The sequence below is a fragment of the Monodelphis domestica genome, chromosome 1 (genome assembly GCF_027887165.1).
Source record: "Monodelphis domestica isolate mMonDom1 chromosome 1, mMonDom1.pri, whole genome shotgun sequence".
NCBI classification, from domain to species: Eukaryota; Metazoa; Chordata; class Mammalia; order Didelphimorphia; family Didelphidae; genus Monodelphis; species Monodelphis domestica.
The window spans coordinates 226,509,733-226,529,251 of NC_077227.1; positions in this window are offsets into that span (position 1 = coordinate 226,509,733).

Here is a 19,519-nt window from a genome sequence, read left to right on the forward strand (position 1 = left end):
TTTAGCTCTGACTTTAAAAAAGAAAAAAAGTATGCCTTTCCAGGACCTCCCAGCTACTAAGGCCTTCCCATCTAAGATTATTTTCAATCTATTCTGTATTTATTTTATATTTTGTCAGTCATAAACATTTATTAAGCACCTACTCTATGCCAGGGACTAAGGACATTTTGCGATGCACTGAAGATACAAAGAAAGAAGGGGGAAAAAAAACAAAGCCAACAAACACCAGTCCCTGCTTTCAAGGAGCATTTTAATGGGAGGGAAAATCAAGTTGCTAGTATCAAACATGAAAAACAAGAAATCAAAATAAATTTTAAAAATTATTGGAAATAATTTCCCCCAATTACATGACAGCAAAGTTGATATTTTAAATGAAATGATGAATAGCTACAAAAATATAAAATGACCAAAATAACAGAATCAGAAAATTTAAACAACCTAGTCCCAGAAAAAGGAATCAAACAAGTTCTAAATGACCTACAAAAACCCCCCAAATTCTGCAAGACTAGATGAATTTATAAGTTAATTCTTTCAAAGATTTAAGGAATAATTAATTCCAATATTATGTAAACTGCAATAAATAATATGTAAACTGCAAAAATAGAAAAAAGTAAAGGCCCTACAAATTCCTCCTTATAAAAAACATATTGTCTTAATATCTAAACCAGGGAAAGACAAATCAGAAAAAGAAAATTAGGGATCAATATCCCTCTAATTGATATCAACTCCAAATCTGAAAAATTTTTTTAAATTCAGATATTTTATATCACCTATATAATAATAGAAATAATAGCTAACATTTATATAGTGCTTTAAGTATAAAAAGTATCTTGATAACTATCTTAATATGCTAGAATTGCTCTTCTGCATGAATAACAAAAATGTATAAAATTGATTCTATTTACCTGGGTCTCAGATTGATTTGGAGAAACTGACCATCTTTGTGATATAAAGGAACCTGAAGAAACTTTGTTTTCGAAAATTACAGCCTGGCTAAAGTCCACTGGCTTATTCCAACCTAATTATCACAGCTTCTTTGGGATGAACTAGCCAAAAATCCTTGGTTCCAGATTCTCTATCTGATTGAATTTATCACTTAGCCTCAAATATGGAGCATCTGGCCCTAAGACTTAGTGGGTCATTGTATGCAGAAACCTTGAAACCAAGTTACTTAATACTCTTATCTTGCTGTCTTATGTAGAAAATATGTACCAAAGATATCTTTGTTCCCCTTGTTCCTGGGAATCTGTCACCCCAGATATTACATAATTCAATATTACTTTCCAGAATGTTAGTACTAATTCATAACTCCATCAACAATGTATCAGTTAGCCCATCTTTCCCCAACTCCAGTGTTAACTATTCCCATATTTTTGATGCAAAATTTTAAAATAAAATATTAGCAAATACTTCAGCAACAAGTAAAAATGATTATACATTATGACCACATAGAATTCATAACAGGAATTCAAGGTGGGTTCAATACTGGGAAAACTATAAACATAAACAATATTCATTACAGAAACAACAACAAAATTCCATAGTTATCTCAATAGATACTAAAAAAGCCTTTGACAACTACAACACCCATTTCTGTTGAAAATACCCAAAAGCATAGGAATAAATGGGTCTTTTGTAATTAAAGTAAATACTATTAAAGTAAGATTTTTATTATTAAATAAAGCACATCTCAAATTAAGAACCAATATTGTAGGTAATGAAAATAAACTTGAGACTTCTCCAATAAAATGAGTAGAGCAAGTATGTAAAGAAGCTTTCATGACTCCAAAATCAAGTCTTCTTCCAGTACATTATATTAAAGAGAAAATAAAATATACTTCTTTTGCTGCTACCATTTCATGAGCTGATTTGTAGACACATGCTTATGTGATTATTGATGGTTTCTCCTACTCTTGCTCTACATGCCTATCTTGAAGCATCTGAAAAAAACCAACCCAGCAGATCTGACCTTCCAAGATGTAGTTGATTGTACCTACACAATTTTAAAAATTTCACTAAGATCAGTTTTACAAATGAATTGTCTTTTTTACTTAACCACTTAGAGAACACATATTATTAAACAGTAGAGAAAGGACATGAGATATTAATCACCTTTTTTGTTTCTAAAAATTAGTCCCTTAAATTTAAAAACCTGGAGAAGCAACAGAAATTGGAGATATACAATGAAGTACTGCATCAGATTGTAATCAATCCTATGCAAGGCTTGAGAAGGTAACTGGTACTCAGACGACCAATTCAGTACTATCAAGCTAATCCATGCTTCTGGACAAGAAAATATTTTCAATCTAATATGAAACAGGTCTAAATAGCCCAAGAAAAGAATAGATTTGCTTTCAACTTGAGTTGCTTTCCTGGAAAATATATGTGCCAATAAATTCTTGGAGCTATTGTGAATTGACTTCCTTTCTCTAAATGGAGAATAGGAAGAATATAAGCAATATCCTAGAGATCATAGAACACTATCTCATATAAAGTCCTACCTACCTAAGAACCAGGAAGAGCACTGTAATTGCCAAGGTGATGTGAGAAAAGTATTTCTCTGTGTATAGTTTATCTATCAGAATTAATTCTGATGAATTTTGAGATTTTGAGAGCAAGCTACTTAAGAAAATACTAGTCTGGGAATCAAGAAAAAGAGGACCACACTCCAATATCCTCACAGAAATTTATAGCCAGAATATTTTAGCCATCCACTGGTAAAGATTCCAGGAACCCTGAAGTTTGAGTACAAGGCTCAGTGGAGTCAGCACACAGCTTTCTAGTGTATATAATACCATGAATTTAACACCATTAGGCATGATGCCATAGGCCTTACTCTGTAACCATTGATGTTTGGGAGGGAGCCACCACTACCTATTGAATTCACACAATCACAGAACCATAGAATTTAAATGCTAAAAGGAACCTACCTCGTTGTTCCATATCCCAAAAGAATCTCCACTATTATATATCCAAAAAGACAAGTGGTCATCTACCCTTTGCTTAAAGACCCATAAGAAAAGAAAATTCATTGAGATTGCCAATTCCAATTTTGAACAGCTCAAATTGTTAAGAAGTTTTTCCAGAAATTATGTCTAAATTAGCTTCTTTGTAACTTAAACAGAATGTTCCTAGATCTACTCTTTGGGGCTAAACAGACTAAGTCTAATTTCTCTTCCATGTTACAGTCCTTTAAATACTTGACTGTATTGTGTATTCTCTGAGTCTTCTTTTCTCCAGACTAACCATGTCTAGTTTATTCAACTGAAGTGAATGTGACATGGATTCAAGACCATTCAGCATCCTGGTTGCCTGCCATAGCATACTCTCCAGTTTATCAATATCCTTCTTAAATTATTGTGCTCAGAACTTGACACACTATTCTATATGAGGTATGACTAGGGCAGAGTATATTTGGGACCACCATCTCACTAATTCTGGCATCTATATCTCTTTCAATGCAATCCAAGATTGCATTCACTTTTTCTTGGCTACAACACCACACTGCCCATTCATTTGGAGCTTGCATTTATTGAAAACCCCAAATTCTTTTCAGAATAACTGTTGTCTATCCATGCTTATACTTAGGAAGTTGATTTTTTGTACCCATGTATCCCTATTGTAATTTATCTTAGAGTTAGCCTAGTGCTCTAGTGCCTAGAGTCTAGCTTGTCAAGATACTTTTGGATCCTGACTGTTTTTCAATGTGCTGGCTTTCTAACTCAACTTTGAATTATCTGCATATCTGATTAGCCTATCATCTTTACTTTTATTGAAGTCACTGATAAAAATGTTAAAAAGCACAGGGCCAAGAACAGATCCCTGTGGATCTCCATTGGAATCTCCACTGGAAACCTCTTGCCATGTTGACATTTAACCATTAATCATTACTCTTTGAGGAGCAGCTAGTGGTTCAGTGAATAGAGAACCAGATATGGTGATAGGAGGTCCTGGGTTCAAATGTAACCTTAGACACTTCCTAGCTGTGTGACCCTGAGCAAATCACTTAACCCCAATTGCCTAGCCTTACTGTTCTTCTGCCTTGAAACGAATACTTAGTATTAATTCTAAGACAGAAGGTAAGGTTGTTTTATTTTTTTAATACTCTTTGATTCCAACAATCCATCTGATTCAGAATCTTTCTGATTGTATCATCTAATCTTCTCCACAAGAATAGTAAGATACACTTTATTAAAATAATTTCTAGAGGCAGGTAGGGGGCTCCGAGGATAGCCAGACCTAGAGACAGGAGGTCCTAGGTTCAGATCTGGCTTCAGATACTTCCTAGCTTTGTGACCTTAGACAAGTCATTTAATATCCTTTGCCTAGCTCTTACCAGTCTTCTGCCATGAAACTGATACTTAGTAATGAACCTAAGAAAGAGGGCAAGGGTTAAAAAAAAATCTTCCCTAAAATCTTGGTAAACTAAATCTATGTTATTCCCCTAATCTATTAGTTTGATAATCCTATCAAAAAATGAAATTAAATTAATTCTTAAAGCAATGATGGTACTTTGTAATCTTCCCTTACCTTTCTAGATATTCACCAACTATGGTGCTTTCTAAGATTTTCCTGGGATTTGAAGCCAAGCTCATTAGTCCATAGTTTATAGAATCTGTTTTCTTCCCTTTTATGAAAACTGGGGCATTTGTTCTGTGATACCTTTCCCATTTTTCATGGGCGTTGAAATATCACACATGGTGATATAGCAATCACATCTGCCAGTCCTTTCAGAACTCAATGATGTCATTCATCCAGAACAGGTAACTTGAATTCATCAGACATCTAAGTGATATTTTACCATCTTCAAACTTATCTTGCATATTATCTCCCTTTTAGTCATTTTTGTTCTGTCAATTTTAGTGCTAGAGTCATTTTCCTATGCAGAGAAAAACAGGAATAAGATAAGAGCTTCAGGTTTCTTTCTTCTGTCAGTTAGCATCCCATCAACCTCAAGTTAAGGTCCTATCCCTTCTTTGATTTTCTTTTCTCCCAAGATAATTAACAAACAAAACATTTTTGTTGACCCTAGCTTCTCTCTTCAATGTCACCTCATTTCTGAGATTTTAAATTGTGATGCTATTTTTATAGGACCATGCTATATTCGTATTTTCATCTCATGTTACCTGGTCAAACTTCCAACTTCTATACATTTAAAAATATCTATTAGTTCAGACAAATCCAATTTTTCTTCAATAAAATATTTTCCTTTGTATCTGCAGAATTTCATTCTTGGACATCTTCCATGCGTCCAGGGATACATTTTAGATATCCATGGGATCCTACCAAGTCTTCTTCTGAACTCTTTGAATTATGTTTTTCCCAAATCCAGGGTACACATAAAAAAAAATACAGATTTCCTTTCCTTCTGTATCACAAAATCTAGGATGAAATGATTCCTCAAAGTTCCTATAATTTTCATTCCAAAGTCAGTTCTTCCAGTAGTGAAATTTGAATCCCAAACAGACTATTCCCTTTTTGATTATTTCACCTTTTGAAGGAAAAAAATTATCACTAAGGCAAGCCAAAAAGTTATTCACTGCTTTGGTACTGGTAAAGTAAGCACTTCTTCAAATGTTTGGAGATTGAAGTCTCCCGTCACCACTATCATGCCTCTTTCCCTCTTAGACTGGATATTGTATAGCCAAACTTCTCATATATTCTTTCTGTGATATAGTCCAGGCAGTGGCTTCATCTCACTAAATCTTAGTAATAATTATGATTTCAAATTTGGCCCCTGCATTAGGACCTCTTAATTCCTTCTCTTTGTTGTCTGAACTTTGGGCTTTTATGAATAGACATGAGACCTGAGTTTAAATACTGACTCCTTCCTTGATTTTTGCCTCCTGTGAATTTATAGGTACATCTCCTTCCTTCTTTATGGTTGCTCCCTAAAGTATCTAACTTTGAGGATGTATATAAGTAGTTTCTTCTCTCCTTCTTAGTTTAAAGTCCCTTTGATTAGATTAGATTTGCAAGACATCTGACAAAAACATTCCTTTTTTTTTCCTTTTAAACATAATTTTATTTGGTCATTTTCAAACATTATCCTTGGAAACAAAGATCATTTTCTTCCCCCCTTCCCCCTTCCACCACCCTTCCCATAGCCGGTGCGAGATTCCACTGGGTATCACATGTGTTCTTGATTTGAACCCATTTCCATGTTGTTGGTATTTTCATTAGGGTGTTCATTTAGAGTCTCTCCTCAATCATGTCCCTCAACCCCTGTAGTCAAGCAGTTGCTTTTCCTCGGTGTTTTTACTCCCACAATTTGTCCTCTGTTGTTGATAGTGTTTTTTTCTCCTAGATCACTGCAGAATGTTCAGGAACATTGTATTGACAATAATGGAGAAATCCATTACATTAAATTGTACCACAATGTTTCAGTCTCTGTGTACAATGTTTTCCGGGTTCTGCTCTTTTTGATCTGCATCACTTCCTGGAGGTTGTTCCAGTCTCCATGGAATTCCTCCACTTTATTATTCCTTTTAGCACAATAGTATTCCATCACCAACATATACCATAACTTGTTCAGTCATCCCCTCATTTTCCAATTTTTGGCCACCACAAAGAGCGCAGCTATGAATATTCTTGTACAGATCTTTTTCCTAATTATCTCTTTGGGGTACAAACCCAGCAGTGCTATGGCTGGATCAAAGGGCAGATAGTCTTTTATTGCCCTTTGGGCATAGTTCCAAATTGCCCTCCAGAATGGTTGGATCAATTCACAACTCCACCAGCAATGAATTAATGTCCCCACTTTACCACATCCCCTCCAGCATTCATTACTTTCCTTTGCTGTCATGTTAGCCAATCTGCCAATCTGCTAGGTGTGAGGTGATACCTCAGAGTTGTTTTGATTTGCATCTCTCTGATTATAAGAGGTTTAGAGCACTTTTTCATGTGCTTATTAATAGTTTTGATTTCTTTGGCTGAAAACTCCCTGTTCAAGTCCCTTGCCCATTTATCAACTGGAGAATGGCTTGATTTTTTGTATAATTGATTTAGCTCTTTATAAATTTGAGTAATTAGACCTTTGTCAGAGGTTTTTGTTATGAAGATTGTTTCCCAATTTGTTGCTTCCCTTCTCATTTTGGTTACATTGGTTTTGTTTGTACAAAACTTTTTAATTTGATGTAATCAAATTTGTTTATTTTACATTTTGTGACTCCTATGTCTTGCTTGGTTTTAAAGTCTTTCCCTTCCCACAGGTCTGACATGTATACTATTCTGTGTTCACCTAATTTACTTATAGTTTCCTTCTTTATGTTCAAGTCATTCACCCATTCTGAGTTTATCTTGGTGTAGGGTGTGAGGTGTTGATCCAAACCTAATCTCTCCCATACTGTCTTTCACTTTTCCCAACAGTTTTTGTCAAATAGTGGCTTTTTGTCCCAAAATGTGGGGTCTTTGGGTTTGTCATATACTGTCTTGCTGAGGTCACTTACCCCAAGTCTATTCCACTAACCTCCTTTCTGTCTCTTAGCCAGTACCAAATTGTTTTGATGACAACTGCTTTATAATAGAGTTTGAGATCTGGGACTGCAAGGCCCCCTTCCTTTGTATTTTTTTTTTATTATTTCCCTACATATTCTTAATCCTTTGTTCTTCCAAATGAACTTTGTTATGGTTTTTTTTTCTAAATCAGTAAAAAAAATTTTTGGAAGTTCAATGGGTATAGCACTAAATAGATAAATAAATTTGGGTAGGATGGTCATTTTTATTATATTGGCTCATCCTACCCATGAGCAGTTAATGTTTTTCCAATTGTTTAGATCTAGTTTTAGTTGTGTGGAGAGTGTTTTGTAGTTGTGTTCATATAGTTCCTGTGTTTGTCTCAGGAGATAGATTCCCAAGTATTTTATATTGTCTAGGGTGATTTTGAATGAGATTTCTCTTTCTAATTCTTGCTGCTGAGCTGTGTTGGAAATATATAGAAATGCTGATGACTTATGCAGGTTTATTTTGTATCCTGTAACTTTGCTAAAGTTGTTGATTATTTCGATTAGCTTTTTGGTTGAATCTTTAGGATTCTTTAAGTAGACCATCATATCATCCGCAAAGAGCGATAACTTGGTCTCCTCCTTGCCTATTTTAATGCCTTCGATTTCTTTTTCTTCTCTAATTGCTACTGCTAGTGTTTCTAGTACAATGTTAAATAATAGAGGTGATAATGGGCATCCTTGTTTCACTCCTGATCTTACTGGGAAGGCTTCTAGTTTATCCCCATTGCAGATGATGTTAGCTGATGGTTTTAGATAAATACTGTTTATCATTTTTAGGAAAGGCCCTTCTATTCCTATACTTTCTAGTGTTTTTAATAGGAATGGGTGTTGTATTTTATCAAAGGCTTTTGCTGTATCTATTGAGATAATCATGTGATTTTTGTTGGTTTGCTTGTGGATATGGTCAATTATGTGGATGGTTTTCCTAATATTGAACCAGCCCTGAATTCCTGGTATAAATCCTACTTGATCATAGTGAATGACCATCCTGATCACTTGCTGGAGCCTTTTTTTTTTAATTTTTATTTGGTCATTTCCAAACATTATTCATTGGAAACAAAGATCATTTTCTTTTCTTCCCTCCACCCCCTCCCACCACCTCTCCCATAGCCCATGCGCAATTCTACTGGGTATCACATGTGTTCTTGATTCAAACCCATTTCCATGTTGTTGGTATTTGCATTAGAGTGTTCATTTAGAGTCTCTCCTCAGTCATATCCCCTCCACCCCTGTAGTCAAGCAGTTGCTTTTCATCGGTGTTTTTATTCCCACAATTTATCTTCTGCTTGTGGATAGTGTTTTTTAGATCCCTGCAGATTGTTCAGGGACATTGCATTGCCACTAATGGAGAAGTCCATTACCTTCGATTGTACCACAGTGTAGCTGGAGTCTTTTTGCTAGTATCCTATTTAAGATTTTTGCATCTATATTCATTAGGGAGATTGGTCTATAGTTTTCTTTCTCTGTTTTTGACCTGCCTGGCTTTGGAATCAGTACCATGTTTGTATCATAAAAGGAATTTGGTAGAACTCCCTCTTTGCTTATTATGTCTAATAGTTTGTATAGTATTGGGATTAGCTGTTCTTTGCATGTTTGATAGAATTCACTTGTGAATCCATCAGGCCCTGGGGATTTTTTCTTAGGGAGTTCATTGATGGCCTGTTGGATTTCTTTTTCTGATATGGGATTATTTAAGAAATCTATTTCTTCTTCTGTTAGTCTAGGTAATTTATATTTTTGTAAATATTCATCCATATCGCCTAGATTGGTATATTTATTGCCATATAATTGGGCAAAAGAGTTTTGAATGATTGCCTTAATTTCCTCTTCATTGGAGGTGAGGTCCCCCTTTTCATCTTTGATGCTGTTAACTTGCTTTTCTTCTTTTCTTTTTTTAAATTACATTGACCAGTACTTTGTCTATTTTATTTGTTTTTTCAAAGTACCAGCTTCTAGTCTTATTTATTAGTTCAATAGTTCTATCACTTTTGATTTTATTAATTTCTCCCTTAATTTTTAGGATCTCTAGTTTGGTTTTCTTCTGGGGTTTTTTTAATTTGTTTGCTTTCAAGTTTTTTTATTTGCATTTCCAATTCATTGACCTCTGCCCTCCCTAATTTGTTAATATATGCACTCAGGGATATGAATTTTCCTCTGAGTACTTGTTTGGCTGCATCCCATAAGGTTTGAAAAGATGTATCACCATTGTCATTTTCCTCAATGAAATTTTTAATTGTTTCTATGATTTGGTCTCTAACCGATTTTGGAGTATCATATTATTTAATTTCCAACTAATTTTTGATTTGGCTCTCCATGTACCGTTACTGATCATTATTTTTATTGCCTTAGGATCTGAAAATGTTGTATTTATTATTTATGCTTTTCTGCATTTGTATGCCATGTTTCTATGATCTAGTGTATGGTCAATCTTTGTGAATGTGCCATGTGGTGCTTAGAAGAAGGTGTATTCCTTTTTGTCCCTACTTGTTTTTCTCCATATGTCTATTAACTCTAATTTTTCTAAGATTTCATTCACATCTTTTACCTCTTTCTTATTTAATTTTTTATTTGATTTATCTAAATTTGATAGTGGTTGGTTCAAGTCTCCCACTAATATGGTTTTACTGTCTATTTCCTCCTTCAATTCTCCTAGTTTCTTCATTAGAAATTTGGGTGTTATACCATTTGTTGCATACATGTTGATTAATGATATTTCCTCATTGTCTATACTCCCTTTTAACAGAATATATTTGCCTTCTTTATCCCTTTTAATCAGGTCTATTTGTGCTTTGGCTTTGTCAGATATCATGATTGCAACTCCTGCCTTCTTTCTATCAGTTGAGGCCCAAAAGGTCTTACTCTATCCTTTAATTCTGACCTTGTGAGTATCTACCCGCATCATGTGTGTTTCTTGAAGACAACATATGTTAGGGTTTTGGATTCTAATCCGGTGAGTTCATCCCATTCACGTTCAAAGTTATGATTGTCACTTGTGGATTCCCTGGCATTTTGATATCCTCCCCTAATTCTGACCTTTCTTCTTTAGCTATAACCTTTTAAACCAGAGATTTATTTTATATAAGTCCCCCTAGTCCCCTCCCTTGATATGCTTCCCTTTCTAGCCCCTCCCTTTTTGTTTCCTTCTTGTTTGTTTGTTGGTTTGGGTTTTTTTTTTGTTTGTTTTTTTAGGGTCTGTTAACTTCCCTCCCCCCTTTCCTTCCCTCCCTTTTTATACTCAATCCCCCTCCCCCTCCTTGATTTCCCCTTCTCTCTTACCCTGTTGAATAAGCTAGAATTCAAGATCCCAATGGATCTAGATATTCTTCCTTCTCAGAGTTGATTTCACTGAGAGTAAGGTTTAAGTAATACCAATTTGCACTCTCTTCCTCTCCTTCTTATAGGTGAATTCTTTCCCTCCCCTTCCCATATGTATCTTTGTGTGAGAAAGATTATTCTACTTAATTTTATTCTATTTCTTAAAGTATATCTTAGTACCATCAACGATTCCCCCTCTCCCTTTTTCTTTCTTTCCCCGCCTTTTTCCATATTGCCTTGATGCCCCAATCTCTCCCTGTGCATGATTCTTCTAACTACTCTAATGATACATACAATTTTTGAGAGTTACACATTACATTTCCCCCACATATTAATATATATAATTTGATATAAAAGTAGTCCTTATAGAAGAGAGTTTGAATAAAAGAAAAAGATAACATTTTTCTTCCTTTCCCTTTCCTTCATATTTACCTTTTCATGTTTCTCTTGCTCTTTGTGTTTGGATGTCAAACTTTCCACAGAGCTCTGGTCTTTTCCTTACAAATACTTGGAAATTTTCTATTTTGTTGAATGTCCATACTTTCCCCTGGAAGCATATAGTCAGTTTTGATGGATAGCTGATTCTTGGTTGAAGACCCAGTTCTCTTGCCTTTCTGAATATCATGTTCCATGCCTTACGGTCATTCAGTGTGGAAATTGTTAGGTCTTGTGTGACCTTGATTGGCATTCCTTTATATCTAAATTGTCTTTTTCTGGCTTCTTGTAAGATTTTTTCTTTTGCTTGAAAGCTTTGGAATTTGGCAATTACATTCCTGGGAGTTGTCTTTTGGGGATTTAGTGTAGAGGGTGTTCTGTGAACTCTTTCAATGCCTATTTTGCCCCCTTGTTTTACAATCTCCGGACAGTTTTCATGGATGATATCTTTTGATTATTTCTGGCTTTTCTGGTAGACTAATGATTCTCAGATTGTCTCTCCTTCCTCTGTTTTCCAGGTCTGTCACCTTGTCAGTGAGATATTTTATGTTATCTTCTAATTCCTTAGTCTTTTGACTTTGCTTTATTAATTCTTGCTCTTTTGCAAGATCATTGTCTTCCAGTTGCCTGATTCTGACCTTTAAAAACTGGTTTTCCTTTTCAGTTTGGTCTGTCCTGCTTTTTGAGGCTTCAAGCTGTTTCTGCAATTGCATGTTTTTTGTCCCTCAGATTGCTGAGTTCCTTTTGCATTTCCCATTTTCCCCCCAGAAGGCTTCCATCTTTTTGATAACTTCCAATTTAAATTCTTCAAGAGCTTGTGGACAATTTCCATTTCTTTTGGAAGGTTTTGGAGCATTTGTTTGTGTTTCCTCTTCTATCTCCTCTGTCTCCTGTATTTTACCTCCATAAAATGTATCCAAAGTCATCCCCTTCTTCTTGCTTTTCTTGGTGTTGGGAGGCTATTCCTGAGCACTGTTTGACATCTATATTTTTTTTCCTCCCCTTTCCAGTCAGAAATCTGAGTGAGGAGGGCTTGATCTCAGTGTAAGGGTCTAATAATCAAGGCTTTAGCCTCGGGCAAATTCTCAGTTCTTTGCAGCTGTGCTGTCTTCCCAGGGGAGCCCAGGGTTTGCCCTCCCCTGCCTGCTGGTGTTTCGGGTATTACTGCTCTCAGGTGTAGGTCTTTGGTGGTCTTAGTTAACTCCCAAGACCTGTGGGTGCCCCTTGCTCACTTCAGGGGATCCCTTCATGCACTCGTTGATTATAGCACACTAGTTCTGGGCACCCGAGATCTGAGTTCCCCTTGCCTGCGTGCGGGGGTTTCGGGTGTTACTACTCACAGGAGTAGGTCCTTGGTGGTCTTAGTCAGGACCTCAGACCTGGGGCTGCTCATTGTTCAGTCCTGGGATGCCCCTCCCTCACTTGTTGATTCTGGCCAGTGCTGAATTTAACTCTGGCTCCATTGGTGTGGTAGGTGGGGGAGGGTAGGTCAGCTTTTTGTTCCCTTATATTGTGGAAATGCCAGAATCCCACCTACCTTCAGTGCTGCACCTTAGTGTGGGGTCCCTCCGTTCTTATGAGGATGGTTGTTTTTTTTTTGGGGGGGGGTCTTTTGAGGTCATCTGTGTCATTTGGTCTGAGGAGAGGAAGCAAGCCTCGTCTACTCTGCAGCCATGCTTACCCGGAAGTCGACAAAAACATTCTTAACAGCCTTTGTTAGGTATATTCCATCTCCAGCCAGTAATCAGTCAACCCTATATTACTAACCATAATCTAGAAATCCAAATCTTATTCTCATATACCATCTTTTTAGCTAGATGATCTCTTCCTAAGATAACTTTTCTATCTTTTTTTGCCTCAATTGGTAAGAGTGAGGAAAAAAATATCGTGCCTGATGATCTTTAGTTTCTCACTCATATTTCATAAACTTGTCCAAGTCTTCAATTTCCTTCTAGTAGTGTCATTTGTACCTATGTTAATCAGCAAAAGTTTGTGTGTAGGAATGGGTGTGGGTGATCCATTGGGAAGCATCTTGTCTTCAATACATGCACTAGGAAAACAACAGACTGTTGTGCTTTGGAGTTTCAGAAGATAGGAACATAGTCTTATACAGCATAATATATACATTGCTTTCCTAAGAGATTAGTTAAAGGAGGACAATCCTATAGTCATACTTTCAAGTTAAAAATACTTGAAGAAAGGAAGGAAGGAAATAAGAATTCATTAAGCACTTACTGTGTCAAGTACTGTGTTAGGCTGGAAAAATGAAATTGTATTTATTGATTTTATATCATTTATTATAAAATCAAGTCATCTCATATTAACTTTTAGGCCATATCTGTAACTAAGATGTTAGAAAGGGTAGTCCTAGTAACTGTGTATAAACAGTGATAGATAAGAGTTTTAGCTTAAGAACTCCTGTTATCAACTTTGAAATGTAAAGTACAAAGCTTGACTAAATCCTGATTCTGGATAACGATAACAGAAGTGATTGTAGAGTCAATTGTAAAAATAAGAATTTATTACTAATATTTGCTTTTCTAGAAATTTATGTCAATAATAGGGTTTTCAAATTTTATGACTCAGAGAGATGACTATTTATCTTTATGTATTTTTTTTTTTTAGAGTTACTGTCAGGGGACAGCTGGATTGCTCAGTGGATTGAGAGCCAGTTCTAGAGACAGGAGATCCTGAGTTCAAATCTGTCCTCAGACACTTCCTAGCTATGTGACCCTGGGCAAGTCACTTAAATCCCATTGCCTGGCCCTTACCACTCTTCTGCCTTGGATCCAATACGTAAAAAAATTACTGTCAGAGGGTATTAGTTATTAGATAATAAAATGCTTGGATCTTGTACTCGAATTTATCACCTATTAGCCAACATACTTTGAATAGGTTGGTTTTGCTAATCAATGATTTGTATCAACTGTCAAAAGATTACAAAAACAAATGTGGGGGATAGCTGGGTGGCTCAGTGGATTGAGAGCCAGGCCTAGAGATGGGAGGTCCTAGGTTAAAATCTGGCCTCAGACACTTCCCAGCTGCGTGACCCTGGGCAAGTCACCTGACCCCCATTGCCTAGCCCTTACCCCTCTTCTGCCTTGGAGCTAATACACAGTATTGACTCCAAGATGGAAAGTAAGGGTTTAAAAAAAAGTGAACATTCACAAGATGTCTTTTGTCATAGACTGGGTGTGATGAGATCACTGACTGTATTTACCAATGAATAAAATCAGTTTTCAGCTCAAAATTATGGCCCAGAGTTGTCTTTATTTCTTAAAAATAATGGAGACACAAATACAAGTATAAACAAAGATAGTGGACCTTCAGGGAGCTTCTTTTCTTATGTGGGAAGAGAACACAAAAAGTACTTGAAAAGTGGGGAAAAGAGGGAAAGGGAACAAAAGTACCTAGCATAATATGGCCACTCTTTTTATTTATTTATTTATTTGTTTTCTTACTTATTCATTTATTTAAACCCTTACCTTCCATCTTAGAAGCAATACTGTGTATTGGTTCCAAGGCAGAAAAGTGGTAAGGGCTAGGCAATGGGGGTCAGGTGACTTGCCCAGGGTCACGCAGCTGGGAAGTGTCTGAGGCCAGATTTGAACCCAGGACCTCCCATCTCTGGGTCTGGCTCTGTGAATTTCAAAACTATTCAATCCTATTCAGATAATTCTTTAGAATATGGGATTTAGCTATTTCCTGATCAATAACAATAGAGATACTTGGAATAACAGAATCAGGTCTTGGAAACTACAATCTCCACCCTGCTCAGGGTAATAAGATCAGGCAGGGCTGCAGCAAAACTCAAGATTTAATTATTTGAGAATATGGCCTTCAACTGACATGTGCAAAAAGGACAGACATCTGGGTGGTCCTAGGTTAAGCTAGAGCCACCATTGGTACAGGTGAGACACAGGAAGTGAGGTAGAGGACAGCTCAGGAGTTCTGGGGACTTCCTGTGTGGAGGGAAGAAGTGTGGTGGTTGTTGGAGCCTGGTGTTTGGAGTGGAGGAGCCCACAGACTGTTTCTCCATTTTGGTCACGTGAGTGATAGGGACTGATCTTTTTTCTTTGCCTTGGCTATCCAGGGCCTTGGGCCTTTGGCTCAGCTTAAGCAGAGTGGGTATTTAAGCCCTATTTCCTTCTCTCCCTTTTCCCCACCTCTCTCTTTCCCTCTAATACTTTTCTTCCTCCTATTTGTAATTAAAACACCATAAAAAGGTTGACAGCTGACTTGAGTTTTCATTTAGGAATTACATAGCTGAATTCCTTGGCGACCTTAAATTAATATATATCAGTCTTTTAAAGTGATTTCCATATTACAGCTCTTAATCCACTGAGTCACTCAGTTCCCTCCTCTCTATTCCCCCTCCCACCACCCCACCCCACCCACCCCACCCACCCACCCCCCGCCACGGGCAAGGTTCAGCCTTACTCATGACTCCAGGAGTTCCCGACAGGTGGCGAATGATCAGTCAAGAAAATAAAACAAACAGAAGATAGCTTAATTATTACAGCAATGGGACTGCTTTGTATCTGATAGCTGCTCTGCCATCCCCAGCCTGGTGTTTATTTTTATACCCATTTTCTTGGCACACAGATATATTATCCAACACACATGTCCAAAGAGAGATAATTGGAAAAGTGATCCATTAACTTTTAACAAATCACTTGATTAACATTCTATAGTCTTGTATTGTGATTATAGACAGCATAAAGTTTCCACACATGATAAATGATTTTGTGACAGGTGGCTTAATTTTCTTATTACTCTGTGAGAAGTTTTGAGCTTACAAACAATCAAGGAAAATTACTTATTACTTTTAATAAGATGGAATAATTAATCAACAGTTCTTAAAAGACAATTCAACAATCGTATCATTGAGGTTGAGGGGTACTAGGAACACAATTCAAATTTAATATATTAGACTGATCATTTTTCAGGGTTTTACTAGTGAGTTTCTGAGTTACTGGTTTTTAAAGTCGAGTCACTGAGGCATATTGAAGCTTGGTGTACTTGTACATTTTGTATGGGCCTTTATGATTGATTTGTGTATTGGCTTCATGAGAATAGGTTTCTGTGAGTGGGAAAGTTCTGGGCTTGGCCTGTAACTGCCGTTTTACTGGGAATTATGTACCTAAATAAAAGTTAACCTATGATAGTCTTTTGGGATTGGGTTTGAGGGTCTGAATTTTTGGTGATGTTTTGGGGAATTAGGGTACAGGTATTTTGCTCTTGCATTATTCTTTCTGAGACTAGGGGGAATAATAATCATGTCAATTCCATAGGTAAGGGGCATTGATGAGAGAAGTTATACAAAGGGAATTGAATGGACAATTACATCTTGCCAAGGGCCACTCTGTGGCCTCCTTAGCTACCATGTGTGACTCTGTCAAGGTGTCATGGCCTGATGGCTCCCAGCAACCCCCCAATTTTTTTTGGCCACAGTTTTTAAGTCTAGAAAGTCAGGAATGGAGGTAGGAGGGGAATGAAGGCAAGTCCACCTGAACCTCTTCACAAAATGGAATTTCCAGAAGGAAATTCCAGAAGAAGGGATAAGGTAGGTCTTAGGGAGGGATATTACAGAACACTTAGTAGGATAATCCAGGTGACGAGACCTCAGGCTCTCAAGGAAGCTCTGTGATCATTGGACAGAAGAAGTATATGATTTTGAATTCCATGGAAAGTCAAGAACAGACAATAGTGAGAAGCAAATTGGGTAATCTCCTGGCCAATATAATAATTCTTGAGAATAATAGGTACTCTGAACATGATACTTCACAACCACATTGAGACAGAGGGATGAGGCCAGGGAAAGGTAAAAAGCAAGTTAAGCAAAAGTTAAACAGACAATGGGTTCCAAAAAGATCTATTCATCATTATAAATGGTCAGTTGATACCAGATAAAGGTCTATCAGGAGAGGTTATAGAATAATACTTGAATGAAGAGGAAACTTTATGTTAATACCTTCCTGAGAGTTGGGGAACCCACTTAAGATTCACCTAGCCTCAGAAAGAATGCTGCTAGAATAGGATAGAGCAAATCTGTCTTCTGAGACTTGCTGCTCCAGTTGTGTATACTTCAAAGAAAAGTCACTTAGCTTAGAAATAAAAAGAGAAATTTATTAATTTGGTATTCATGTTGAAATGGCCAGGAGAACAGTGCAGGTGGAGCACTACTTCCTGGAGGGGATGAGTCCTGGGTCTTTGATATCTTTTAGACAACATGGGCTACTGACTAGAAAAAGGATGATGGAATGGAATGAGGTTAGGCAGAAGTAGGGGATGTTTGTTATCTGACTGAGGCTAAAGTGATATTTTGTGTCCTGAGGACACAGGGTGGCCAGGCATAGTTTAGGGGACAAGTAGATGTCCCAGATGCAAGCCTGATGGTATCAGAGCATAACTGGAAGATGTATATATCTGTGTCCATCTAGAAATCTAGGGGAGAATCCAAGGGGAATATTTCTCTTAGGGGGCTTCCTTAATGTTAGTTTCTGATGCCCAGAGTCACCTTTTCCTCAGCCTTAACAAGAATGCAAGGAAGGAAAGGAATTTTTCTGCTTTCTGTTTGACGTGAAACACTTCTGAGGTTTGGGGTATCCAAGGGAAACCCAGGGTCCCATGCTATTTTCCCCTCTTTGGAATCTTGCATGATTGCAAAGGTTACTTGACCCAAACCTGGGGTTCACCTCAAGTCCCCCCAACAGATACATGTGCTATGTGCTATATTTTTGCATGCAATCTCTATGTTTACTTTATAAAATGAACTTAAAAAAACCCTTAACTTGATACTACATATCCATTCTAAGGCTGAAGAATAGTAAGGGTTAGGCAATTAGGATTAAGTGACTTACCTAAAGTCACATAGCTGGGAAGTGTTTGAGGCTAGACTTGAAACCAGGACCTCCCACCTGCAGCTTTGCCTCTCTTACCACTGAACCACTCAGCTGCCCCAGTCTGCACTTTTAATTTGGATGTTCTCTACCTGCATATGGGAGGAGAATTGTGCTATTTTTTTCTTTTTGGACAGGATCTAGGTAGCCCTTAGGAAAGAGCTTCCTTACTATTAAAGATAAACATCTTCTCTGCATTTTATAGTCTTAAAGAGAACTGCTTGGGACACTAAAAAATTGAATGGTGATGTGTCTGCTAGAGGCAGAACTCAAACCCTGTTTTTCTTCATTCCATCCCTGCTTCTCAATCCACTATATCATACTGTCCACAAAGCTATGCTTATTACACAATAACTAGATTGCTCTCTCTAAGCAGAGGTACTTTTGATTAGAATAATTTAGTCAATAAATTTGTCTTCGGCAGGCTTGTGCCCATTTTTTTCTTATTCATTATTCATCTAAGATTAGGAAAGAACACAAAGCAGGTTACCTAAACGTAAATTCAGACTTGCTTAGGCAGAACATGTGTTTAGATGTCATGTAGATGGCCAGGGTGGGGATCAGAGCAGATCACTCTTTTTCCTCTCTATTTTTAGGAAGTAGCTAAAGATGTCCAGACTAGATTCATAGGGAGAGAGGAAGATAGAAGCTGATGGAGTGGTCACTCTTAGTTTTCATGTATATATATACACAACTGTGTAATTTAGCTCTTCTAGTTCTTCCTCTCAGAGTGCATTGTAAATTTTAAAGTACTGTATAGGCAGGTTGGAATTATTGCATTTATATTCTACTTTTTTTTATATTTACATGTTTTGATAGTGACTTGAAGTCCAGCTTTGGAGTGAAAATACTTAAATCCTGCCTCTGACATAGATTAAACAAGTCATTTAAATCATCATTGCTCCAGGGCAACTCTTTAAAGTCACAGAAAAGTTGTCAGTCTGTGTCTGAATTAAGAGGGGAAGTTTCCACACAGGGAAGTCCCCACATGGATGAAATCATTGTTCACAGATAGAACATTAACATATCATATGCTCTGCATGGCTTTTAACACCATTCCCTATCTGGCTTTAGTCTACTTTCCCAGACTTTTTATTCTCATTCTGATATTCTCTAACCAAGTAAAATTGGTATAGTTGCAGTTCTCCCAAATGAATATTTCAGCTCCTACTTTTGCACATACTCTTCCCCACCATGTGCCTGGAATGCATTCTCCTTTTACCACTTTTTCTGACCTTCTTTCAAAGCTCATCTTGGGTTCCATTTCCTTAGACAGTAGTTTCCAACTTTTTCCCCCTTCTGTTCTTTCAACAACAACAACAAAATGTGTTGGGGGAAAAAGTGTAATTTGATATACTACTC